The 26,990-nt window shown below is 42.0% G+C and overlaps 1 long non-coding RNA gene across 1 annotated transcript in view; it reads right to left on the bottom strand.

Moving 5' to 3' along the window:
- Positions 1 to 24,684, bottom strand: part of LOC129048629 (uncharacterized) — a 92,011-nt gene extending 67,327 nt beyond the window's left edge. Inside the window, exon 1 of the long non-coding RNA XR_008511135.1 lies at positions 20,200 to 24,684. This is a non-coding gene — a long non-coding RNA (uncharacterized LOC129048629). The remainder of the gene's footprint in view (positions 1 to 20,199) is intronic.
- Between the last annotated feature and the right edge of the window lie 2,306 nt (positions 24,685 to 26,990).

A 26,990-nucleotide genomic window follows, 5' to 3' on the forward strand; every position in this document is an offset into this window, starting at 1 on the left:
ATAGAAAATATAAAATTGTATCATTGTAGAGTATATAGTAACTACTAAGACATGATTGAAAAATTTCTCAATTTTAGGCAATTTTTAAATCACATTTAAGAGGTAGACGGAAGGTCACGTAACTATATTCAAAAACAGAAAGTTCAAGTTCTTATTGTGGTGTGAGCTGGTACGCATCCCAGATCCAAGGGACTTGTGTGGAATCACAGCATTAGACTAACTCATTAGAAGAATCCTGTATTTGATGCCAGTAATGAATTATGATGGAAACCTTAGCTTTAACTATTTTTCCCATTTTGTGTTTCAGTTTTTGACATCATTATTTTATTAACAACAGTAGCTGCCTTCAAATCACTTTTGTGGCCCTCAAAAAATAAAAGTACATTAAAAATCACAAAAACAAGCTAAAGCACACAATTTTCAGATAGGTCTACATTGACAAAATAAGAAAATTCCAACAATTAAATAAAATGAACCTTTCATCATATAAACCCACTAATGCTAGTGCAACATTGTCCTCCTTTATAAAATAAAGAATATCTAGCTTAACTGAAGATTATTTGCCCAGAAAACTTTGAGCATCACAAATTAAACAACTCTCAGCCAAAATAAATATCTAGTTATATACGATAAATTCTTAATCATTTGAAAGAAGAGAAATAAGAAATTATTGAATATTCATAATTATGTTTTATTTTTAAAGAATACATTTTGTTCAGGTACAGTGCATATTATAAGGTAAATATATCTGGGAATTAATAAGAAGAATGAACCATGTAGTTGAAATATTACAATCCAAAATAAACCTATGTTACATAATGGTGAATTTTAAACACAAAAGCTCCATTTCATTTATTTCAAATATTTCTCAAACAGCATCACAATTTTAAAATATTGGCCACAAAATCGTCAGGTTAGTACATCAGTAATATGTATTGTTCTGTATTAACAGATTATATCTACATTTTAAGAGGCAAATTTGGATTAAATTCTGATATAACTCTACCACTGAGCTAAGAATAAATATGGAAAAATACTGGTCTGATCCTTCAAAGGAATTTTTTATTAGAAACGAGATATTAAAATAAAGTTTTATGTAAACTTAATATAGCATAATTGGGGCACAGATTGTACGTGATCCAAGATCAAAACCTCAATCAACAAAAACCAAAAACAAAATAGAAACAAAAGAAGGTTTTATTTTTTAAGAGTGGCAATGGAATTTCAAAATATAAATTAATAATTGTTCCAAATTGATTTCTATAACCCATCACTTACAACATTTTTCTTCAAGCTAGCCAACAAATATGTGTGCTTTAGGAACCCCAGCACATACGTATCTCCTTCTGCATCAGTTCTTCTACTTAGAATGATTTTTTTCCAAATTAATGTAATTCCTTTATATTTTTGAGAAGAGAACAAAAAATGCAGAACCTCAACCAGGCAAAGTGTTTGGAAACCATACACAAAAAAAACAAATTACAACCTAAAGTTCTTTTTTTAATAATGTGGTTAATAAAAATAAAATCACATTTATAGAGCACTTTTCATTCAAAAAGATTTCAAATTCACGAAACTAAGATTTGCTTCACTCATTACTGACGTATGTTCATGCCTGCAGAGAAAATATGGAATCTGATTAACAGCAAAAGTGCACTTCAGATATTACTGTCCTCTGAACCAAGAAATAAAAAAGTCTCAGGAGAAAATATTAAGTGGAGTCAATTTGCAGTGGTACCTCCTTAAATTCACTCAACTAGTATTCTGCCAGTCTTGATGTGTGCAACTTTCCTGCATCATTTTTCCAGTGTTGGAGCTGGGTGGGCACAAAGCACAATCTCACATCCAGCCTCCCTGTGCCTGGAAAATAGCTTCCTGGAGGCTTTGATGATGAGAATCTTGTCTTTGAAATGAAACAAGCTATCCAGGATTGCATCGTAACCCTGACCTTTCACACTAGTATTGAGCCTAAAGCCTAGGTCAGAGAGGAAATGATCACTTCTGCTTGACAGGGGGACACTCAGGCCCAGATTCAAACTTCTACCTCAATCCATGTTCCTGTGCTGTTTCCCATCCACCTCTTGGTGCATAAATCCACAATTACAACAACTAAGATGATACAGCTGGATTACATACATTAACTCAAATAGCCTAGAGCTATTCCTCTTTTCCAGGCCTCGCCTATTGCCCTTAAATAGCATAAATCCCTTTCAAAATAAAAATATCTGAGGCCTGTTATTTATTTACCTGCTTATTTATTCAACAAAAATGTACTGAGTGCTGTTATGTGGCAGGAGCTGCTACAGGCAGTGAGGATATAGCAGTGGGGGGGAAAAAGGACCCCAAATTCCTGCTCTCATGGAGTTTACATTCTTACCCAAATTATCGTCCCCAAGACTACACTGAGAACACTCCACAAATTAATGAGTTGTACAAAAGGACCAAATTTGTGTGTGTACATTATTGGTACAATAGATTCACACTGTACCTTGATTCTAAAAGGTTCTTGTGTTTTTAAAGACATTACCTTCCACTCCCAAGCTGTTATTTCACAGAAGTGAAAATGGGGGACTTGGGGTGGGGTACAAACTTTGTATTTATACATATTTGCATTATTTAACTGGTTACAATGAACATGTATTGATTTTATAACTAAATATAATTCCATAAAAAATTTTAAACTGTATATCGGCTCCTCAATATTCCTGAGAGACTGAAGCAAGACAGATGGAAGTGAATGAACCCAGAGAAAGACCCAGAGTCAAGAGGGAAGCATTGCCTCACGGAAACTCCTTCCCCAAAACCTAGTGAAATAACAGCAAAGTTCACCAGCAGCCACTGACAACGACAGGGGCATGGCCAAAACTGTAAGCTCAAAAAGAGGCAGCTGAGAAAAGAAATCCATTCTGGGGTGGGGCTGGGCAGCAGAATGGCAAGGTTCCCATCTGCTCCCTGACTCTTCAAAAGCTCTGGTGATAAGTCAAGCCAATCCTGAGAATTCTCACTGAACATTCTAAACCTGGTGAGAAGCAAACTGAGAGGATCTCCTAGTGTTTTTCTTCTTCACTGGGAAGCAGTGGAAATAACTGAACAGCTGCTTGAAAGAAACAGAGAAAGTATTCAAAGAGGCTGACTCTGGCAGAAGTGGAGACGCCAGCATCATGTCCTGAATGAGACATGAATCTGAAGCCAGAGGGTGTCTGTCCATCAAAAGGAGATTACCCCACCCAAACCAGACAGTGTCAACTCTGCTACAAAAGGAGAACTGACCCTAAGCTGTCTAACAGACTGCCCTTGCTCTCAGGTGAGTCCTTCTTTTCCCTTTGCCCTCAGGCTACTTAAAAAAAAAAAAAAAAAAAAAGCTCTTTAACTGTAGACCCCAAGGAAAAAACCAAATGATACTGTGAAATGGGAGTCAAGACATCACTAACACCATAAAAGTAAATAGAAAACATACTATGGATAGGACTACTAAAGCGTGATCAAGAAAAAAGAAACGGAATGACACCAGTGCAAGTATATACAAGACACACACACACACACACACACAAACACAGCATGCAAAAGACACAGAAACAACCACCCTATAAAATATTCAAGAAACCGAAGAAAAAATTTTCACATGTGCCTTTAGCAAGAAAATAGCCTAATAAGAACATGAGTTCATAAGATGATATAACAACAGAATGAGATGAAAAAATAAATAGCAGCTTGCAGCTCTAAGGAAACAAATGGGTGCCAGAATATCATTAAAAATAAATAAATAAATAATAAAAATAAAAAAAGGACAGAATAGATGCAATAAAATAAATTACAGTTATAAAATAAAGGATTGAAAAAATATATGTATATGGAAAAGACTTAAATCAGGGAGAAGCCAATAGACCTGGGGGATAAAGATGATCAATAATAATAATAACCGGTATCTTTAAAGCAGAAAACTCAACACATAAAGTGAAAAAATATTAAAAGAACTAACACAAGAAAATTTTCCTAAAACAACAGCAACCTCTTAAATAGTCCTTATTACATGCCATACACTGTTCTATGCAATTTACATATATTATATTAATGCAAATCATTCCAATAACTCTATGAGGTACATATTATACTTATTTATATTTTACATATAAATAAATTGAGGCATAAAGAGGTTAAGTAACTTGCTAAGATCTTACAGTTAATACTATTAAGCCAGGTAGAACTGAATCTGCCTATTGAAAAGTGCACCTTGGATTCTAGAAATACTGAACGTAAAGCTCATACACCAAAATATAATGTCAGAGATAAAGAAAAAAACTTTTCGGACTTAGTCAGAAAATGTAAATTATCTACAAAGGGAAATAATCATGCTGACAGCCTTTTCCACATGCTGGCAGCCTTCTCCACAACATTCAACACCACGAATACAATGGATAAATAACTACAGAAATGAAGGGTGAAACAAGAATAGGATCCCTATTTTAAAATAAGGCAGCATATATAAAAGAACTCAATGAAACAGTACCAATGGGCTGTTTCAGAAAAAAAAAAGTGTTTACAATGAAATCCAGTCAATGAAACAACACATCTAAATAAAGAACTCAAGAATGAAGAAGATGTGGTAAAAGAATACAAGTAAAAGGAATGAATGCTAGACAATAGCTATAAAATATGGCCATATAAAAATAGAAATAATACAAAATTCGACAATGTACAAATAAAAATAATACAACTAAATATCAATAACAAAATAATGTGATGTAACAGTAAAAAATCAAATGAGGGAAACGGAGGTGGGAAGAGAAAAAAGAGTCTTGAGTTCTCAACTTGCATAGCTGGAAATAAATCAGTACTGCCAAACACTGAATAACCTAGGGTAAAGGATAATGACTACAACCTGTTCAGGTATTTCATAATCCCTTCTTAACATTAGAAGGGATATTTTAAAAAATTATATCTTCAGTAAAAAAGAAATGTTTATTTGAGGTTTAATAATTCCCCCAATCCCTTTTCTTCTTTCAATTTAAGTGAAATTAAATGTAATAATTTTGTTTAAAAATAGCAGGTAGAGTATGATCCATTTGGAATAAAAGTAATAATATCTGAGTGTCTATATCCATCTATCCATTGTTCTGTCTGTGCCTAGGAAATTGTTAAAATAATAAACTATTTTTAAAAGCATAAACTATCTTTAAAAGTGAAAACAAGGAAGTGATTTTTATATAAATAAAGAAATAACCTTTTGACACATAGAGGGGAAAAGCGGACACTGGAGACTACCAGAGGCAGGAGGGTGGAAGGAGGGAGAGGATCGGAAAAATAACTAATGGGTACTAGGCTTTTTTCCTGTGTGACAAAATAGTTTGTACAACAAGCCCCCATGACACAAGTTTACCTATGTAACAAACCTGCACATGTATCCCTGAATTTAAAATAAAAACTAAAAAAGAAGAAATAAAGAATCATGGATTTGGGGAGAAGGATGTGACCTTCAAAATCTCCTTATAGATGGTAATGAGAGAGAAAGAGAGAGATTAAGTCCTAAGGGTCACATAGGCTGTGGTGATCTGAGCTAATGTTCACTCCAGGCATTCTGATTTCCTACTAGGAATTCAAGCAGTGCAGAAGAGCATAAAAGAACGTTAGAAAAAAAATCACACCAAGTCCTGCCATCTAGAAATAACCATCATTACCATTAGGTGAACATCGTTCCAGAAACTTTTTATCCGGGTATAAGAATTAGTGGATAGATGGATAGATCGTTGAGCAGACAGCAATAATATTATAAAACGCAAGGAGAGTATATGTGTTATTTACTAACAGACAGATTCTATTTAATTCCTCAACTATGATATTGTCCAAAGTGATGTAAGAAATTGGTGGCAGAGTTGGCAACAAAACTCAGATTTTTAAACGTCTGGTTTAGGGTCCATGTCCTAAAGGATACTTGCTTCTCTAACATACACACACCATTGGACAGATGTGATATGACAGTGCCATCCCCACACAGGTACATATATGGCTGGCTTGCCTGGTGATCCTATCTCATCCTGAGGTCTGACTGAGTCTCGTCTGCACCTGCATACCCCACTCTGACATGGAAGGCACTGCACAGGCACATCACAGCAGAGACCTGAGATGGATGAATGAGAAAAGTTTCAGAAGGCAGGGCAGTTGGAGCCAAGAGGATTAAGAGAGGAAGAGGGCTTAGGGACAATGATGGGAATCCTAGGGGGCAGAAGGGGAAAAGTGACAGGCACAGAGCACAAGAAAACAAAGCAGGAAGAGAAGAGAGCTGCAGGATGTACAGAGTAAAAGAAGGGTCTGGTTCTCACTCTGAGGCCCACAAAAAGATACTTTCCTATGGCCATATGCTCGCGTGGACAGAAATGGGGATGCAAGAAGAGCGAATCAGCTTCACCAAGATCGAGTTCAGCAGGAAAAAAAAAATACCGCAGCTCAAGAAACGGATTCACTAATAAAAGTGGGTCAAAAACAAGATTAAAAATCAGCTCTTTTCAGAGAGACCCGCATCTAACACACCTGGGCAAGATGATACATAAACAGACACTTAACGGGTTCAGGATTCACTTGGGAAGAAGGGGGTAATATCTTCTCTGGGGAAGCAGTTGCAAAGAATTACAAGTGACCCAGGAAAACAGACACATAAAACACATAACTCTGGGTGTCTGGAGGCCATTCTTTCACTCAAGCCACGAGCCTTTTCCACCCCAGGATGCGCAATAACTTGGCTGCATTTTGGAGGGTGCTGACCAGTACTTGGTACCCAGAGTTCTAGAGGGAACTGAGTAGATCACTCCTGGTCTTATGAGTGGTGTCATCATACTTGAATTTCTATCAAGCACTGTCACAACTCTCTTGACTTCCCTTGAAGTGATAGAAAAAAAAAAAGCAGGAGGGGGCTGGGCACGGTGGCTCATGCCTGTCATCCCAGCACTTTGGGAGACCGAGGTGGGCGGATCACTTGAAGTCAGGAGTTCAAGACCAGCCTGGCCAACATAGTGAAATCCCGTCTCTACTAAAAATACAAAAATTAGCTGGTTGTGGTGGCACGTGCCTGTAGTTCCAGCTACTCGGGAGGCTGAGGCAGGAACCTGGGAGGTGGAGGTTGCAATGAGCCGAGATCGCACCACTGCACTACAGCCTGGGTGACAGAGCGAGACTTCGTTTCAAAACAAAAAACAACAAAACAAAACAAACCAAACAAACGAAAAAGCAGGAGGTCTTTCTTAATGACCATGACTAGTCAGAGCCACTTGCCAGCCCCATTTCCATTTTTCTTGCTCTTCCAAACCACTCTAATATTATCACCAGAGAGCAACTCCTTCAGTCTAAAACCTTCGGTGGCTCTCCTGTGCCTTCAAAAATTAGTCCAAAGTCCTTCGTTTAGCATTCAACTTCCTCTACAATCTGGCACCTAACTACCTTTGTGGCTTCCTTTTCCTCCTTATCCTTCCCATTTACCCAATGTTCCAATCACAATATATTCACCAACATTTCCAGAATATACCATGCACCCACCACTCCAGACCTTTACTGTGGAGTTCTCATAGCCAGACTTACCCTTAATTCATGATCTTTCTATCAAAATCCTACTCATCTTACAAGACACGGTTCACATGCTCCTGACTCCCTGACCACCCATGGGAATGAAGCATCCCTTCCTTTCAGTGCCACAGCACTCTGTTTTGACCTCTAGTTAGCACTTAATTCATTTTGCCTGGAATTCAGTGCACCTGGAATTCAGTGCTGTTTAAATCTGTCTTGACTTAAATCTGTCCTAATAGGTGGTAAGTGAATGGATGTTTATTGAACATCTACTGTACGTGCCAGGCACTTCCACAGATATCATCTAATTTATCTTGTGTTGCTAATATGAGGCAAAGTGTTCACACATTTCAGGTGTTCATAAATGTTTGTTGTGTTATTCCACGAAGAAGAGGGAGACGGTTTGATGTCTGAACTTCTTCAGACAAGCAGTCACTAAACTATGTCTCCTTTGGGGGACTTGATGAAAGAAATGAGAAAATGAGTCAGACTAATCAGCCCAGTTGGACAGCATGAGAAAAGGGTGACAGATATTTCGTCTTTCTTAAGTCTGTCTCAGAAAAACCCTAAGCGGGGCATGGTGGCTCAGGCCTGTAATCCCAGCACTTTGAGAAGTCAAGGCAGGAGGATCGCTTGAGCTCAGGAGTTCGAGACCAGCCTGGGCAACAGTGATACCTTGTTTCTACAAATAACCAAAGAAAAAAAAATTAGCCAGGTATCATGGTGCATGGCTGTAGTCCCAGACACTCAGGAGGCTGAGGTGGGAGGATCACTTGAGCCCAGGAGATAGAGGCTGCAGTAAGCTGTGATCACACCACTGCACTCCAGCCTGGGCAACAGAGCGAGACCCTGTCTCAAAAGCAAAAGAGAAAAACAAAAAAGAAGAAAAAAGAAAAAGAAAATTGCCCTAGCCAGAAAAGCACACCATCTTTTTTTTCTGTTTGTTTTTCTTTACCCTACCCAGGAACTCAATACCCATCTCTGGAGTGAGGTCTCATCAGGGTGAATAGTTCTAACCCCAGACCAGCCACTAAATCACAGTTCTCTCCAAATTTTAGGCAAGATGGTGCCTCTCATGCTGCCTCAGTTTTCCTTGTGTAAAATGGGGGGTTTGAGGCTGGTTGCAGTGGCTCACTCCTGTAATGCTGGGACTTTGGGAAGCTAAGGTGAGAGGACTGCCTGAGGCCAGGAGTTTCAGACCAGCCTGGCCAGCATAGTGAGACCTTTCCCCTATAAAAAAACAAAACAACAGAAAACAAAGAATGGGGAGTTTGGGCTGGATTGTCTTGAGGGTCCCTATCAGTGCTATCAAAATCCTAAGATTCTATGTTGAATGAGTGTAATCAAAATGACTTGAGAATGGACTCATTCTTCAGGCCAACTTGCAAACACCAAAACATGGAAGATAATGTAAACATGGCAATAGGACAGTAAACCTCTCTCTCTCTTTCTCTCTCTCTCTCACTCTGTGTGTGTATGTGTGTTCTGTGAATGTTTTCATGTACAATGGGGAGAGAGGTGGAAAGCTGTCAATCCGTGAGCGTATATGTTCAAGAATTATTTTTCATTTATTCAGATAAATACATACATAGTAAAACCATTGCTTGGTTACTCCCCACCAGGGATTACCATTTTTTTTGTTGGTGTTAATAAGAAATTAACAAAGGTTAATTTTAAATACATTAATCTTACAGCTGAAGATCACTTGAAAAATCCACAGACCTATAGAATCCAGTGAGTAACATTAACAAGTACACTGTCTTCATTTACATCTAACACTGACTAATCTTCCAGAGGATATTCTGTTGGATAAATAAATGAATAAATCAACAGTGTTGCATCAACTTCTGCAGAGGAGAGGGTGTGCATGTAACAGTTGATTTTAATCAGATAATCACTGAAAGTATATCACTTACCAGCTGATCTGAATTCAAGTATTATTTTCAAAACTATCTATTAGACTGGGCTAAACCCTTTCCCAGACAGATTTAGGTGAAAAGATGCAACATATATACAAGACACATGCATATACACATTACAACATAAACTCCACTTTTGACAGCTCCATGAAAACCCAAGAACCTTCAGCTTGAGGTCAGCGGAGCCTACCTCAGATCTGAAGGATACATGGAGCCCTTTGACTCTTCTGCTGTTATAGAAAACCAAGAATAAACAGGGGCTTCGGTGCTGCTAGTGTCAGGGTCAGTTTCACACCTTTATTTATAGTTAATATTTGTGCAGTTCAGATATTTGAAAATTTGTGCAGTTCTGGTATTTCACCAAGACCGTTTTACCCAAGGCCACATAATAATGGGCCTCAAATGTAGAAATACCACAGTGGTCCCAATCAAAAGGCTCTGACTACATAGGGATTATAAGTTTGCTACAAGTAAAAGGTGTTTGCTCTGCAGGAAAAAGAAATGTTTAAATAAGAAAAAGGAAAAAGAAAGAAGACAAAAAAAATCTTTTTTTGGTTGGGTACATTTTGGCAGGGTGGGGGCAAGGGAATGTGACATTCTGAAGAGAAAGAAAACATCCAGAAAGAAAACGAAAATGAAAAACAAATGACTAATGCACTCCACAGGGTAAAACACATTTTTAATGCAAACATAGGAGGAGCATGAGAGCTCTTCGGAAATAAGAGACCAGCCAGGTAGTCAGATCATTAGCTTTTAGAAAGCCAAACTTAGCAGCCAGTCTACAAGGAGCAGCACAGCTTTGAGATCAATGTTGTTATAGCAATACAATTTTTAAAAGGAAAGGAAAAAAAAAACGAGAAAAGAAAACCAAATCAGTTCATAAAATTTTGAGCAAAAAATTTAATAGAATATTTTAAAATTTTAATTTCCTCATAAAATATATAGTATTCTTTTAGGGTACTTTTTTTTCTATATTGAATGCTTTTCCTAAAATCAAATATGTATTTTCTATTTGCTGAGAATTCTCCCTAAAAGAATCTTTCCCTCCAAATCTGTATATTTTCAAATAGATTCAACCTTCTTATTTGTTTCTGCAGAAATTGCTATAATTTTTTTCCTGAAAGAAGATCCTTCCCCAAAGTTGTATACTTTATTCAGGACATTTTTAAATGATTACTACTTTTTCAAGGATTTTGTGATTATGGAGTAATTAAGATTTTAAAAAGTTAACCATCGTTATGACTCAGAAAATCCTTAATCCAATTATTAGGGTGAAGGATGCATTGACCTTTTCCCCTTTCAATCTTGTTCCTAGTCTGGAAAAAAATAAATATTTTTCAGACAGTATTAATTTCTATATTTATCCAAATATGGTGGCAAATTTGACAGCAGTGAATTTTTAAATAAGCTTGATATCGATTAGAAATATTTCCTAGGTATAAATTTTGGGTTTATGCATGTGTTTTTCTGCAAGAAGGGAGTGGCACAGAAATTCATGTGATATTTATACTGTATGTTTTAAACTTAGGTCAAAAAGTCCTCTAAATTTAATTTCCCACAGTCAGATTTTTTCTTTCCTTTTTCTTTTTATATTTTAATTATTTTTCCTTTAATTGTCCTGGATTTTTTCTTCTTTGTTGCTCACTAGCAATACCTTTTAATCACAAAATCATCAGTAAATAATGATGGTTACAGTAACATTAAAGGTTATAATTATATTTCTTACTGCCTTTCTTCTAAAGCTCTCAAGGAAGTTTATGAAGATAAAATCAGTTCTTTCTCTTTTCACAGGATTTAGAAGCTTGAGAATTGCATTGTTTTTATGTGATACTGATGCTAAACCATTCTAGTTGGGATTTCCCTATATTTAAGGCTGGAGATGAAAATTTTATTTAAAGGTATTTTGATTTAGCATTGTCAGACACAGATAATTGCACAGTTCCATAATCAATCTTTCTAAGGAGGGAAAAAAACGTTCTGAGATTTAGTTCAGATTTGACGGTAACCTATTTTTGATTAAAAGACTATTCCATGTCAAAAAATATTGTCAATATTTAGTTTATTTATGTGGCAGATAGACTCCACTTTGATCTGAAACGAAACTTGGAGGAAATCATATCTTCTAATGCCCTGGTCAGCCTGAGCCACATGAGACTGTTCTAACATTAGGGTAGCTTCAGATACAAATGGCTTTACCTTCCAGGTGAGAAAGATGGCCTAGGGTCTTTGCTTGTGAGTATATGTGCATGTGTGTGCATGTGCGCATGTGTGTGCAAATATGTAAACAAAAGAAAGACCATGAAATTGACAGCATGTAGACAAATGTTGAGCATACGATTCAGCATTTTCATGACATCACTAAGCTAAGGTGTTGGAATAAGCTCCCTATGTCTCTCTGTACCCTGTCCTCTCCAAGTTACTTCCTAGCTGGTAACATACTTCTCCCTCAACCAGTGAGGATCTTTTGAGAACACAGCCTCCCTCCTCTCCTCAGTAAATGTATCTTAGCCTCTAAGAGTGTGTGACATCAAAAAAGGATCCTGACCCCCTTTAAGAGAAAGAAAAATTAGCAAGCATCAACTTCCCTTCCAGACTACCAGAAAACCTCCATTTTTAAAAAAATGGCTCTATAAGCCATATTTTACCCATAAGTTTGCATATTAACAGTCAACAGGAAGGATGGAAAAAGACCCGTGTATTCAAAAAGATTATACCCCAGGTTGTGCCTGTCTGCTCAGAAAAATGGCAGGGAAAAGGAAATATGCAATAGTACAGTGAATTTCATTCTTGTAATCACTTCATGTCTCAGCTTCTTTTCCATGCTCACATAATATATTTAAACACAACAGGTGGGTGGTCACAATGCAAGGTACGAGAAACAATGAAGTATTTGAAAAAATATTCAGTGAAATTTTTGGAAAAAATTAATTTGGAGTAATTCTGGGACTCAGGTTTTTATACTGTCTTTTTTTAATATTTGATGGTGTGAATTTGAATTACTTCTGAAAATTTCCATAAACTTTATTAATTCTCAAGTAAATGTCAGAATCTACTACTTTAATTTATTATAGGCCTTCCTGCATTAAAAAAACACGCACACAAAATTTTGCCAAAAAGCAAAGCAGTAAATAAATAACAGTCACTATTTAATGTCATGTATAATCCCTTCATAAGTATAAATATTATAAATAAAACAACCTGTTTTGATGTGTTATATTAAGATCTATAAATTTTATAACCTATGAGCACATACAGAAAAAAAATTGAGATGAAACCAACCTAGTGTTAAAACATGAACTGTTAAAAATAAAATTAGTTTAAAAATGCTCTCAGTTTAAAATTGTATCTGGAAAAATATTTTAACTGAAAACTACATTTCTAACAAAAAATATTAACTCAAAAATATTCTTATTTTCAAATTAAGGAATGAATTTATGAATAGCAGAAGAAAGTGGTGCACTGCCCCCAAATAAACGTATTAATGAATTATCATAAAACTCTCTGTGGAAAGTTATATTTTCTTTGTGTCATATGAAAAGTTAATGTTTTATAGTCATAAATAAAATATCTTCTTAGATATTTGAGCTCTATTTAAATGATGATCTTTACTGGGATAAATTATCTTTAGTGTTTACAAGTTAACTATACAGAAAACAAATACAAAAAAAAGAAACACAAAATTTCATTTTAAATCTCAGATTAGCTGAGAGGTAGTTCACAAAGAAACAAGATTTTAAATTATAAAATGAAAATAAAACTATATAATTTATTTTAACAGGTTTTCCTTCTTTTAAAAAGATTTTCCTTTCAGAATTCTAAAGCATCACTAAAAAATAAACTCAAAAGCTAATAACTAATCCTCAAAAAAGCAATAAGCTTGAATTTGTATTTTTAAAATCTCATTTGTTTGTTATTTAAAGTGATAGCCACTGTTTTCATGATTGCTTCATATTTAAATGCAGAGATTTCTTGTATAAAACTATGTAAGACAGGTTTTTTCAAGAGAAACTTCCTAAAGGATAACTTTGAGAGGAAAGTATCTATGATTTAGAGAGTTTTACAAGCCTGCAAATATATGAAAACACTAGATTAGACATCTATTTATATTATGGCCTAAAATGTTTGCTTAAATGTTTGTTTTATAAACAAAACTGAGCAAATTTTAATTCAGTATACTATCAATAAAAATGTATTTCTTTAATATTTGTATTATAAATGACAGTTTCTGTGCTTCATTACTTATTTATTAAAAAAATTTGTAAATTAGGCATAAGAGAATTCAATGGGGGGAAACTGTTTTCCTCTTTTATTTAAATATTATTTCATTTAAATGTGGTGTTGAAGTTCAGAGCTGGTAGAAATCTGAAAGATAAAGTTTGGAGGGCTGTATCTAATTCACTCTTGGTTTTAAATTAATTGATAAGCTACTGACCCTTAATTAGCTGAGAAGTACAGAATTTTCCTGATAATTTCATTTAGGTTCATAGAACACCCACCTGTAGCAAGCATGTTTTCTGTCCTCTTTTTCTTATGCTTTGCCCAGTGCTCTTGGCCACAAATTAAAAAAAAAAAAAAAAAAAAAAATCGAGCTGGGTGTGGTGGCCTGTAATCCCAGCACTTTGGGAGGCCGAGGTGGGCAGATCACAAGGTCAGGAGATTGAGACCATCCTGGCTAACACAGTGAAACCTCGTCTCTACTAAAAATACAAAAAATTAGCCGGATGTGGTGGCATGTGCCTGTAGGCCCAGCTACTCAGGAGGCTAAGGCTAAGACACGACAATCGCTTGAACCTGGGAGGCAGAGGTTGCAGTGAGTCGAGATATCAGCTCTCCGGCTTGGGCGACAGAGTGAGACTCCATCTCAAAAAAAAAAAAAAAAAAAAAAATCACTCATTCCACCACAAAATAAATGGGAAAATTATTTCTTGTCTTGATTTTTTTTTTTTTTACTAAAATTAAAATCTGGGCCTTAAAGATGAGTTGACCCTGGATATCATGGTTCCCCTACTGGGTTAATGTTAATGATCTGCCAGTTGAGGTATTAAAATTTTAAGGTGCAATGTCATTGCAATTTAACTGACTAGAGTCTACTACTTAGAAGCCAGGAACCCCTGAGCGAGCTCCCCTTATGCTGTCATTATTGGGTCAGCTCCAGAGTCAGCTCCAGCCCAATTCACAACATCTGGAAAATCTTGGTAAGACTGGGACACTTGTGAAATTCCAAAAGTTTATTTAGACTCTTCTCTTATCTCATGACTCCTAGTCATTTTACATTCACTTTTCTGCTTCCTTATTCAAGGTTCAACTCCTCCAGCAACTCCTGGACTATATTTAGACCTGGACCTGCAGGAACTTGTCTTAACAATAATAACAGTTCATCTCACTTGAGTACATACTACATGCCTGATGCACTGGAACGTGTATTTACTGACAGCTCATTTCATCTTCCCAACGATCTTATGAAACAGATACTTTTAATATCCCCATTTTACAGATGAGGAAACTGGCTCAGGGTTGCTCAAGGGCGTGCAGCTGATAACTTGCTCAAGGGCATGTAGCTGATAAGGGCAGAACTAGGCAAAAAACCTAAATCTCACTGGTCTTCAAAACCCATTGTTCTTGACCAACAGGTTTCACTGCTTCCTTCCAATGCTACCTTCATCATCCTCGCCTTAAACAGCTAAAAGGACAGATAGCAAGACAACTATCTAGGCCACGTTTGGCATATCCCTGAACCTTTAATTATAATTTTTTTTAAAACGATAGAAAAAAGGAAAAGTCACCAAGTGGAAGCAATGCATAGGCTGTGGGTTTAAATGTGGGAAAGTGGAAATGTAGAAAGGTACATGGGGAAGCCTCCAATTTCTATGAAAACTGAATAAAATAAATAAATAATAAACAAAAACAAAAATATTTTTTCCTTCTCTTTGGAATGGCCTCAGATGTGTTCAACAGGTTCAGGGGACAATTGGTGGCCCTGGTGTTTTCTCCTAGCATTACCCGGAAAATGTAGGGACCATATCACATTCTTCCTATAATCAGCTATGCAGTTTGCAGCCAAGACTTAAAAAGAAATGCCTGATAGGACAAGTTCAGTGGATCAAAATGAGGAGAACAAAGATTTTGAGGCAGGGGTGTTTTAGGAGGAGACAAAAAGATTTATAAGATGTTAAAAGTAAAGTCAGAAGAAGGAAAGAATGAAGATTAAATATGCAGGAAAAGGAAAAAGAAAACATTATTTATGATAGCAAATAGTGTTACATATTCTTGCCCTTCTATTTTTCCTTATTTCTTTCCTTGGTGGAAATTGCCTAAACATTGAAAATTTAGGACTGGATATATGCTGAAAATAAAAGTATCCTAGGTGAATTGCTTTTTCTCCCCAATCAAAATAATAATAATAATAATAATAATAATAATAAGGCAAAAAGAGTGATTTGCAAAAACAATTGTAATTAAATTCAATTGATTGTAAAAGGAATGTGAAAGCAAGGAATTAAAAGGAGAATGAAAGAAGAAAGAGATAATCTTCATGTAGGGACACATAAAGTAGAGAAAAAGATTTTTCTATCAACCCTTCTGATTTGCTCCCAGCGGGTAATCCTGGGCACTGGCAGGCTATGGAGCAAATGGACAGATGCTTCCAGAAAAGTTTATCTTTTATCTGTCACTCTAGAAACAGCTCTGGTCCTATAGCTGCTGATGCTATGATTTAAGCCTTGTATGACATTGCTATGTGTGTCAGACAGGAAAGAGAATACCATAATAATAATAATAATAATAATAGCTAATAATAATAATAGCTAACATTTTTTGAACACTGACTAGGCTCTTTACACATGCATAATCTCATTTAATCCTCACCGAAGCCTTATGGTGAAGGGTGTTATCATTATCCCCATTTTGCAGATGAGGAAATCGAGAAGATGAAAAGTTTATATTTAGATGGATTTTCTTATACTTCAGCCTCAGCAGCAGCAACTTGCTGCTTTCTTGCTTAAGCAGAAATTCACACACTTCATCTTGTCCTCCCACAATCTAACACAAAGAGTTTACAAATTCAGATTCCTACCTGGCTCTTTCAAAGATTGCTCACTTCACTTCCAGGGTCCTCTCCTAGCAGTGACTTCCACTGGCTGTTCACCTGGAAGTGCTAAATAAGAGCATCTAACTCCCCACCTAAAGTCCAGTTTTTTTAGTAGCTGATCAGTTCTAAAATCAGTCAATGACCCTTTGCCCTAAATGAAAAAGTTCTGGCCTTCCTCATTGCAAGTAAGAATTCTGAGGATGCTGAAAGCAGGGAAGAAAAATGCTCAGAAAGAGTCAGAACTAGGGTGAAACCTTTGCACACAGACCTATCCGTGTCTGTTTTGAGCCTTTCAGCCTCCCAATTTCTCCTTCACTAAAGATCTCAACAGAACTGCCTGCTATAAAGCCCCTTGCTGTGCTACATGGAAGCAGCCAGTCTACCAACCCAACAGGGCCAGAAGTGGACTGGTCTTTCCTTCTCAATGAATCCCTGACCTGTCCAGCTATGATTGTGCCTGGTAGTCAAAATCACCAGAGGAAATCCGTCTTTGCTATGAGCCCTGGCATTGTGATCTTATACTGTCCAGCTCCAACACAAACCTCCCTTCCCTCCATGGAACCATCGACTTTACCAAGAATACTTAGCCTAAAAGATAGATTGACTCTTTGAAATTCTGCAGGACCAGGCTGAGATTAGTCATCAAAACTTCTCATCTGTTTCTGTCCTCAGCGCCACGTCTGCCTTGCCTCTCAGTTATGAGCTGCTGTTCAGCATTTATTCTAGCCACTTGCAGTATTAAGTAAGTTCCAAATATTTATTCTCCAAAAATGGAGGACTAAAATCACAATAAAAATGCAACAAAGTGCTAATGGAGGAAAAAAAAAGAACAACTAAAAACCAAGATTTGACCGCGCAACCTAAGCTCAAACCTTCATATTGTAAAATGTAGACCTTAGAGACTCAATGAAAAAAATTTTAACTTGGGGTCCATGGAACCTAGGAATGTCCTGAGCTCCCTGAAATTGTATATAAAATGCCTGGGTTTTTTTTTTTTCCTTTTTGCTGGGGACAAGGTCCATAGCTTTCAACAGATTATCAAAGGAAGAATAATTTATTTATATCTCCAATGTCTAGAATAAGGCCTGATACCTAGTGCAGAAACTCAATAAACATCTGTTGAATGAATGCATGAATGGAAGGGGTCTGACCTGCAAAGCACTTAATTTTATAGATGGAGATATTGAGGCCTAGAGAGGATACTATTTCTTCTTTAAGTTCATAAATGTGAGTAGTTGGGACTTGATAGAATTTGCTCTTTTAATTCTTTCTGCTGCTTGTCAGCTTTGTTTTGCTTTTTAACCTATTTGTATCTTTCACCCTGTCTCATTTTCTTTCTCCCAATCTGTTGCTTTTTAAGCAGAGAAATGAATCTTATTTCCTAGTTAGAAGTTGTCAGAAAGTGTATCTCCGAAAGGGGAGGTAGGGGGAGTAAACAGCAGGGAGAGACTGTGAAAAAGGCCACCAGAATAATTTATTTGTGATAGCACACACAGCATGACTACTATTCCCATGTTCTGAAGACATGATTAATATGGCCTCGAAGTGGCTGATATTGGTAGAAATATGTAAAGCTGAAATAGTGGAGTTCAATCCAGGGTTTGGCAGTAAATCATGAGCTTAAAACTGACCAGGCCAAGCAGCTGTCCTACAAGCAGGTGATCTGCAGCATTCTAAAAAAGTATCTTGGGGACAAGGATCAAACAGATCTTCACTTGGTTTGAAACCTCCTTATGAGGGCCTTCTTGCTTATAAAGGAGATCCTGGGTTTAACTACCCTCTTAACAGCTCTCAGTCAAGCCCCACAGGACAAGAAGGATGAGAATCAACTGCCACCCAGAGGAGAGAAATAAAAGACAGGGACCCATGCCTTACGGAACTGCTTCATGCTAGCAAATGTTTTGAAAGAGACCAATACTAGGATTCTATGACACAGCAACTTTCTTGTGCTGACGCCTTCCTCAGCAGACCAAGGCAACGTGGAGGCTCTGAGGTCTAGGCCATGTCAGAGACAAGAGATGAGAGCCATACCTAACCTTCTAATGATGCCCCCAGAATGCTAATTGCAAGCAGAAGAAACTTTCTGTAAACTCTTCTTTGAACCCTGGCATTCTAAATGCCAGTCTTTTCAAAGGGAATCTGTTCTGTTGTCCTGGATTATCTTTATGGATTAGCTGTATTATGTGGTACTGATAGCAAATGCTTAGTGGAAAAAAAAATACCCAGAGAACACAATAAACAACTTGGGGTTGAGTCCCAGCTGTGTGACCTTGGTAAAATCACTTAACCTCTCTGAACCTGTTTGATTTATAAAATGAAGAGATTAGTCTCTCTCTGAATATACTCTATAGTTCTTTCCAGTTTTGGCATGCTACATATTCTATCTAAATGTTTAGTCTATCCATGGATTTTTTCAAACATAATTAGAAGAGATTACCTTTCAGGCAAGAAAATCACCACCCGACCCCCACCCCCCCACCATATTATTTTCTTAGATTTTCTCACAGTGCAACTGAACTATCGGTTAAGGAGGGAGAAGGAAGATGTGAACCTCTTGGAATTAACAACAACCCTATTGCCCAAAGATAGATGCTGCAAACTTCAGGTCCTTATATTCAAAAGGGGAACTTAAAAGAAGTTAAGCTCATTTAACAATTTGATGGCCTCATCCATGCTTTACGTGGTGGAAATTATAGACGATTCCAGTCAATTTACGTATTATTTAAGTTCTACTCTTAAAATGTAAAAATTTCCAAAAATCCATGTAGCAGTCATTTAATTAATACAGCAAATAGATCTGTTGTATAAAGATCTGAAGATCTTCCATGTAATGTGCTTCTATTCTGCCATAAGCCTCGAGTTTCCCTCTAAAAATTTCTGGCAGCTTCCCACATTTGGCTCACATGACCTCCAAGGATTAGGCAGGTAGCTTGGTTTCTCCTTTCCTCGAAAATCTGACAGCCCTGGGGTTTCAAAATTCTCTACCAAGCTCTGAACCGAAATCCCCAATAAGAATCACAGTATGACTTTGAAGCTCAGAAAGGCAGCTAAACAAGAGCTCTATAGCAAGAGATTTTGCTGGTTAACAGGAAAAGTAAATGCATTTAGAGTTTAATGCCTTACCCTTCAAAAAAAAAATATCCAGAGCCTAAAATTTCTCCCATGCATCCTAGGCCGAACTCCAGTTAAGGAGACATAACAACGTTTGGTGTCCTCAGAGAAACTTCGCATGGCAAATGACCCTTCAACTCTGCACATCCCTTGGGCCTCTGAGAAGCCTCAGATGGTCCAGGAAGTGGAGGTGGAGAAGGAACAGTGGGCCTCATTGAATAGGGCCTACACGCCTCAGTACTGAGGGTTTGGAGGCTCCTGAACACACAGGCCCAAGTCCTGCTTAGGGGATAGGACAGGGAGTCCTATGTAGTCCTATGAAGTCCTATGCCTCATGCGGTAGGTACTGTGTCCTTCCTTGTAACCTCTGTGATGGGTGCCTTCCTTTGCCAAGGACTAAGCCTTTGAGGACAGTCTCCAGCCACTGGATCTGTGGCTTCCCTGTATCTCGTCATCAAGTGGGAAGTATGTGTGGAGGCCCCTTGGGTCTGCTCAGGCGAAGAAACCATGGGCTGACATCTTGGTACTCACCTGGGACTTCTAAGTTCATTCATCCAAGCTCTTCATCACCTGTGGCCTTTGAGAACTCCTCATTCAGTGGCCACCCCTCATGCAGACCTCTGGGTGTCAGGACAGGTTTGAACCACCTGAAAAGGCCAAAAGATAGGCAGGGTTACTCTGCTGTCTCAGAAGGAGAATGGGAGTGATTGGCGGCTGGGTCATTTCACAGGAAATCAAGGAGTGGGAAGGCTGAAGGAAAGAAAAAGGGTAGGGGGCACATCTGGGCCAAGAGCTACCAAGGCATGGATGCTGATTCAAGAGCAGAGCTTTCCAGAGATGCCCACAAAGCCTTCTAGTTTGAGAAGTCCCCAGGACAGAGAAGACGGCCCTGGTCTGAGATCATAGCAAGCCTTTCAAGCACATCTGAATCAACCCATGCTTCTGCCTTTGCCTCCAACTTGAGACAGGCAAGGCAGAGGGACTGAAAGCAACCACAGGTCCGGGAAAAAGGATAGAAGAGACAAGAGGGCCGACAAAGGGAGGAAATCTGGCTCCAGACTCTAGGAGTGGGGAAGAGGCAGGAGAGCAGATCACCCTGGGTGTGGTCAGAGTGAGCCTGAGAAAGACGGCATGCAAAACTGCTTTGCCTGGCCCAGCCACCTGCCTCTCCCCACTGGGGGCAGGTGACTTTGAGGGGACTCTGTGGCCCCTGAAACCCTTCCCTAGCTCTACAGATAACCCCTGGTCTTGATTTTTAACATAGGCAAAGTTAAGCTAGTTGGCTGGGCCCAGGGGACAAAGTTTCCCCAGCTGCCTCCCGAACACTTCTCACACCCCCGGAAGGAGTAGCCTGGAGTGAGGAGGGTTCCCGAGGTGCTGCTCCCTCTCCTATAGGGCCTCCAGAGGTTGGCATCACATGCAAGTGCCTGGAAGTTTCCATCAGGCCCCTGGCTTAAAAGGCGAGGTAGCTTTATTAAGTGGGATGTGCATCGACAGTTTGAGGGTACATAGAAGCAACCCCCCCACTTTGCCCTCCTTCCTTAGCAAAGGCAAAATGGGTAGAGAGGGAGAGATCAGCTCCCACTGGGCTCAGACTGACATAACCGCCCTAAGGAGGGAAGGAAAGACACCAAAAACCACAATAAGCCACCTATTTTCACTTATTGTGACGGGAAGGGGGAAGGGGTCTCTTCCTTTGATCCCACCCGGAATGAGAGACCCCTTTCCGCAAGCTCCCAGCCCCGATCAAAAGTGAGCAGCCTCAGCCCCAGGCGTGCAGCCGCCCCAAGCAGCAGCTGCAGCAGCAGGAGCTTCTCCAAGGCAGCAACAGTTGTCTGGCTGAGGCGAGGCGAGGCGAGGCGAGGACTCGCTCCCGTGCCGCACGACGCCGGGTTCGGCCGTTGCTCCTTGGGCCCTAGAGCCCTAGCCCCACACTTAGCCTCGGAGGGAGAAGCGAGGGGGCTAGGGTCGCAATAACCCTGAGCCGCCTGCGCTGCGGTGGCTCAACCTCTTCTGTGCAAGTTCATTTCTCTTGGGCCACCTCTCTCCCAAATCTGGTGAAGGTTCAGGCTTTGGGAGAGAGGAAGGCTTTCTGGCTGGGAAGAGGAGGGGTATGTAATAAGCAAAAGACAAAAGAGGAGCTGAAGGGACACAGGGTGAAGCTATTTTTAATCTAACGTGGTTCTTATGCCTCTTCCTCCGCAAAGCTATCGCTCCACAGACGGCCCCAGGTGAGAGGCAGGGAGGAAAATCCCCGGAGCTTTTGCTTTTTGCTCCATCTCCTTTGCAGATCTTAGGAACCTTTTTACTCTTTTAGAAAACACATTCAGGGAGGGAAAATTTCCTTTATCTGGGGAGGAAAGCTCTGATTTAGCCTTAGAGCTTGGAGTGCTCGCCTTCCGTGCCTTCTCACAGTCTTAGCCATAAAAGATTGACTCTGTCCAGCACTCTCGGACTCTGCAGCCCTCTCCTAATTCTGGAGAGGGTAGAGTCCGGGTGTTCAACCAGCGGACAGGGTAATGACGGTGGGCGTTTAGTTTGTTGGAAGAACGGTGGTTGTGATACGGGGGAAATTCAGGCCCTCCCCGAAAACGTGAAGGTTCGCAGCCCTCGGGTCTTGAACTCCGGTGTCTCTAGACCCATCTTCTACCCATTTCCGTCCCTGTGGGCACTCATGTGTGTATGTGTGTCCTTCTGGCCCAGTCCCTAAGGGCAAGGGCGTCTAGCAGCGTTCCTAGCAGGCGAAGGACGCGGGGAGCGTGGTGAAGGCCTGATTTGTGCCACTTGTGACCGAAGTGGTCAGGACTGCAATGAGTGGAGGGGGAGGAGGGGGACTCTCAGACTCTCCCCTCTCCTGCAGCTTTGCCCCCCTCCTCAGGACCGGCGCCTGGAGAGGCCGGGATGGGGCTGCTGCTGCTGCTTCTGCTCCTGCTAAGCGTCTGAGTCGGGCACAACCGCATCTCTCCAAAGCTCCTTCTCTGCGGGGACTTCCTCAGTTCTCGCCTGTTTTACCCCCTTCCGTGCTACTTAGTTTTGAAAAAGAGGAGATGGGGGAGACCTGAGGCTGCAAAACGCCCCAAATTAGGTTGGAACCAGGCGCGGGAGGAAGAGACTCCGGGGATCGGGCGGTGCCTGGGTGTTTTCCCTCTTTTTCGGAGCTACCCAATTCACCGCGGCTCGCCTCACCTCCGGGTCCCCCGCACCAGGACAGAAGATACTAAGGGCCCCCAGCCCCTCCCTCAAGGGCTTCCCCACCCCCATATTGCAGAATCGGATCATTACGGTCAAAAATGACCACAAAATGTCCTAAACTGTTTCATATTCCAGGTTCTGACTTGGCCCTAAGCTCAGATCCTTTTTTTGCATTGAGTGAATGGGGTTATTCGTGGTGTGGGCGGGGGTTGGGGGGAAGATACAACTTCTGTAAACTTTTATTGCATTTTAGCTTCTTCTCACTTCTCCGAAAACACACACACCCCACTTGCTCCAGTTCCCCCTGTGATACAAAGTCTGTTAAAAAGTTGGGGGCGGGGGACTCGCTCGGAGGGAAGACAGGTGAGCAAAGCCTCCGGGAGCGCGGAAAGGACAGGGCGGAAAGGGCCGAATCTTCCGTGGAAAACGGGGAAAGGGCCGGGTAAGGCTCGGATGGAGCAGCTTCGGGAAGGTGCGGGTTTCGGCGATCGCTGGATGGCTGCCGTCTTCTCGAAGAGTGCGCCCTCCGCAAATGCTTTTTGGGGTAAGGGCTTCCGGCTATTGAGTTATGTACAGCAAGCCCAGACCGCAAAAAGATTCGCGAAGGGCAGAATATGCCGGCTTCTTCGGTTCGCCGCCGCCGCCGCCGCCTTCAGCCCAGGATGTCTCCGAACCCCGGAGCCGAACAGGCTGGGTCTCCCCAGCGCGTTCCATCGCGGCTCAGCCTCACCACTCCGCGCGCTGCCCGCCCCTCCGCGCCCCTGGACTCGTGTCTCCATTTCTCCAGACCGTCCGCGATCCCCCAACTCAGCCCTGAGAGAAGTGTATGGAGGGCGAGAAGGGGACCGCGGAGGGGCACCCGGATCCCGGAGCCCAGCCTCCACCCCTTTCCTGTCGCCCCAGCACCCGGAGCCTCCCCGCCTGCCTGTCCTAACTCTCTATCTCCCTATCAGAGTTCCGCCAGCCCCGGCTGCAAGGTCGCGGATCTCTGAACAGCTACAGTTCGGATTCCCCCCGAATCCCCTCTTATCCCTCAGAGTCCCCCAGCCAAGGTTCCAGCCGTGACTACAGGCGCTGCGTAAAGAGAAAAACTCCCCCAGAGCACTAAATAAATACAGACGAGGCCGCCAGCTCATTGGTGCGGACTAAAATCGTCACCCACCAATCAGAAGAGAGCTCACATTTCCCCCTTTTTTTTCAGAAGGGGGAGGGAGAAAAAAATATTTCCATATCTAATTATTCAACAAAACCTAGACTGGAACATGTTAAAATATTGTTGTTGCCAAAAAAATTGGTTCAGGACCCCCTCCTCATTCCAGCCCAAGTGAGGGGGTAGCGGGATGTATTGGGAAAGAGAGGTTTAAGAGAGCGACCTCTCCCAACGGGACCCAAGCCAGAAGATCCAGACGAAAAATGACAAAGATGAACATAAAATAAACCCAAACTTCACACTAGTCATCCTATTTCTAGAAAAAATGAGAATGTCTCAACACCCCCTTCCCCACCCAAAGTTCTGAATGCTCAACTAGAAAGGTGAAGCTCCTCCCTCCGCATCCTCCCCGAAACCGTCTCAATACTGGGTGTTTAATGGCCCATTCGCCTCAGGTGCCCTTTCAACGCTGCAGCCCCCCCCCCCCCCGCCGCCCCCAACTCTCTACCCATTCTGCAGAATGCTAGGGGGAACAACAAGGGGCGAACTCGTCATTGACTGCCGGTCCCCACAACGACGGGAGATTCCACCTTCTGCGGGAGGAAGAAAGGAGGGGAGGGAAGACTAGAGATGGGGAGAAAGGAGATCTCCTTCCCTCACTCTCCCTCCCTCCCTCTTCCTCCATCCCGCTCGGCCCCCTCCCCCATCCCATCCATCCAAACTTTGAGGGGTTGCCCTTCTTCGTAGTGCAGCGCCACCCTTCCCACGTCCTCTCCTGCCCCTCCCCCCCATTAGTACCTAAGCAGGGTGTGGGCTAAGGGACGTCCTGACTATCTCCCTCCCTAGCAGTATAGTCCCCCAGTGGGGGAAACCTCACCCAGGATGGGTTACTGCAAACATTGCAAGAACTTGGGGGGAAAGTTGCCATATTTGTTCTTTGGTACACTGGAATCGACGTGCGGGCGGGCGCGCGCGCGCACACACACACTCCCACCCTCGCCCAGCACGCCCGGAGAAAACGTCTCTCGACGGTGGAGGCACTGTCTTCAAGTCCCTGTCGACCCACCCCCTTCGCCCATCCATCACCCTCCTGCAGCTCCGCGACCCACTCACCCTCCCACGGCATCCCCTCGGCTCCGCGACGGACAGACGCAAGCACACACCCTCCGAGCGTCTGCGCGCCCGCCGCGCCAGAGGGGGCTCCGCGGTCTGCGCCCGCCGCCGCCGCGGCGCGGGGCAACTGGGAAAAAAAAGTTCTGTTCAGACTACCAGTGAGCCGACCGACTACCAGTGAGCCGACCGACCACCAGCCGACCGGGGCGCCGACTCCCTGTTCCTTACCTCGGTCTGGGGGCCACGGGAGCGCGCCGGTCCCGTCCGCACTGCAGCCAGCTGGAAGCAGCCCCTCTCCTGCCGGCCCGCTCCCTCCGGCCCCTCCCCGCCCCCCACGGGTGTTTGCCCGGCGGCAAAGCGGGCTCTTCCAGGTAAGTATATAAGTTACTGTACTGTGTGGGAGGGTCACGATCTTGGTAATTGCGGCTTTCCGAGCTTAACCCCTGCATTCCTGCCTTCCTCCAACTTGTTGAGGACTCGTCGGGTAGCGGGAGAGCGAGCAGGCGCGCCACTGCGAGCGCCGGCCGGGAGGGGGGAGCGAGGTGCGCGGGGCAGAGAGGGGACAGCGAGACAGCAAGCGACGGAGTTCAAATGCCCCCCTGGCAGCGGTTTTCATTGGATAGGTCTTCCCCTCCACCCCCGTCCCCACTGATTTGGTGCCCCCCATCTCCCATGTAGGGGACGTCTCCAGGCGAAGTCACGATTCCTTCTCAGTTCGGAATGAACTGTGACTAGAGCCATGACGCAGCCAGCGCGCATTACTCACTTTTTGCAGTCACGACTTGGGAATCCGTGCTGGTTCCAACCAAAATTACACCGCTACCATTGAATTATTTAATAGGATCCAGTTCGGGGGGTAAACTTGTGCATTGTGCCAAGCAATGGGAAGGGGTGGGGAAGAACGGGGGGGGGAATGAGGACATGGGGTGTCCCTCCGCCCCCTTCTTGACTCTTGGACACCTCCCCCCAACCACCGCTCCAGGTGTTGCAAATGCTTTATTGCGCTACCACCACTCCCGCCCCGACCGCTCCCCCCACCCCTATTTCCTTTGCATTTGTGGCAGAATTTGTAAACACAACCACGCAACTTGCAGGGCTGAGAGGGGCGAGGCTTGGGAAAGGGAACCAGTAGGTCCCAGTGAATGACGAGGAGGCCGCGGGGTGGGCCGAGAGGCTGTGAGCAGCTTTGGTTTGAACTGAATTGTCAAGACAAAGTGTGGGTTGCAGCGTTATTTGTGTTATTCTGCACATCGGTAACAGCCCTTGTTACTATTATGAGTTGAATACTCAGTCTCAGCCAGGGAACCTTCCGAGAGAGGGACGGCTTCTGAGCTAAACATAACTCACCCACCCTCTCATCACCCGACCCGGGCTGCACCCCGGTTACCCTGTATCGGGGTCAGGTCACTAAAGCCAGAGGCTGTTGACAGAAGGGAAGGGGTGAATGAAGCAGAGAGACCTGGTCTCTTCTCTGTCCTGAAGGCTAGCCCCCACAAATACTTACCTCACCGTCCCGAGTTTATATTTTTTCATAAACATAGAAAATATTCCTGCACGCACACAAAGCTTACTGCAGACCTGCAAGAGTGCTTCATTTCTCCCACAGTCTACAGCCCATCCTCACGGGCCAGCTTGAGGATGTACTTTTATTCTCCCTGTCCTGGAGTTAATCAGCATGAATGTTTTTGTGTGCGCGTGATATTCATTCCCCCTCTGCCTCTGATAACCTTCCTCCCTCCTCACCTGTCTGGCCACAGATTCGGCCAAAGTGTCTGGAGCTGATTGCAGTGAATCTCAGTCTGGGTCCAGCCCACAACCCCAGAGAGTTGATGGTATTCCTAATAACATTTGGCAACTTAGAGACCCA

This window comes from Pongo abelii, chromosome 9, assembly GCF_028885655.2.
Source record: "Pongo abelii isolate AG06213 chromosome 9, NHGRI_mPonAbe1-v2.0_pri, whole genome shotgun sequence".
NCBI lineage: Eukaryota > Metazoa > Chordata > Mammalia > Primates > Hominidae > Pongo > Pongo abelii.